Here is a 1,340-nt window from a genome sequence, read left to right on the forward strand (position 1 = left end):
AATTGTATCGAAAAATCGGTAAGATTTGCCCAGATCGATAATGAAAATCCATTGAGTTAATCGCTTGCGAACTGAAAGTTCTATTTTAATTAAAACGAATGCAAATCCCTTTAAGAGGTTTGCACACACGAATTGTATGTAGACTTAAACGATTAAATTTCTGGATACGCTTGATAAAAGTTTCTCGACTACGTTGAATGAACATAGGATATTCAATATTTCTGTTTGTTTCTTTTTTTGTGCAATGTTCCCACATTAACCATTGTTAAAGTATATTTCTGTATTTGTTTCGTTTGTGTTACGAAGAAAAGCCATTGATTCGCTTTTCTTCCTGTCGAAGACACGTAGCGGTGAAACCGCGCTTAGATCTACACAAAAATGCAAGTTACAAGATATCTACACGTTGCGGATCGCCTCATGAACAATTTCGATAAAATGCATCGGCGCATCGTAGTCGCATATACATGATGCGATCCCACTTATGCAATAAAAATGAATATAAAACTATTTGTAAAAGATCCCAAGAACAGTGTGCGATATATCTACGTGCGCCGCATTTTAATTCATTTTGCGATCATTTCACTTAGGCATGATCAATACCGAGATAAAACGAGATATAAAGATAAAACGTGTACAATCTGTTTCTCTTCTTCCTCTTCTTCTTTCAATGTACGCGGCGCACGACGATACACGTCAGTAATACTAACACGACTTCTTACGGGTTGTATACACCATATCTAATTGATCATTATAGATAAAAAAAAAAAAATTTTTTTTTCTTTCAGCGTCTTGCCGTTATTATTTTTTTTCGCATCGCACACACGCATATACAGACAGGAACAATCACGGGCGCACTTCCCTTCCCCTATCTATACTACATATAATATCTCGTTCTATCAGAAATAACTTAGTATCTATATCCAATATATTAGATATTAAATAATAATCGTACAATCAATATATTAATTTTAAATAATATAATTTCTAACAAAACACCCGCCACGCAACAAATAATCAATACGTCGACGATATTCTTATTTGGAATTTCAGTAAAAATAATTACGTTCCTAAGGTTTCTACTCATTATTATAAATTCTCCTGTAATACAATTATATTATTGGCTAACGTAAGGTTTCTCGTAATTCACAAATACATTTTTGGCATACTACGATGCGATACATTCACTATGCGCTAATGAATAATGTATGACTCGAAACGATGAAGATACAAGGGATCATTAGACCATCACATTTGTTTCTCTAATAAAGTAGGGATTGTGCTTTCAGAGAAGTTAAATAAAGCAGCAATGTTTACTGTAAGAGATGCAATAATATGTGACG

The sequence above is a fragment of the Habropoda laboriosa genome, unplaced genomic scaffold (assembly GCF_001263275.1).
Source record: "Habropoda laboriosa isolate 0110345459 unplaced genomic scaffold, ASM126327v1 scaffold175, whole genome shotgun sequence".
Classification (NCBI taxonomy): Eukaryota; Metazoa; Arthropoda; class Insecta; order Hymenoptera; family Apidae; genus Habropoda; species Habropoda laboriosa.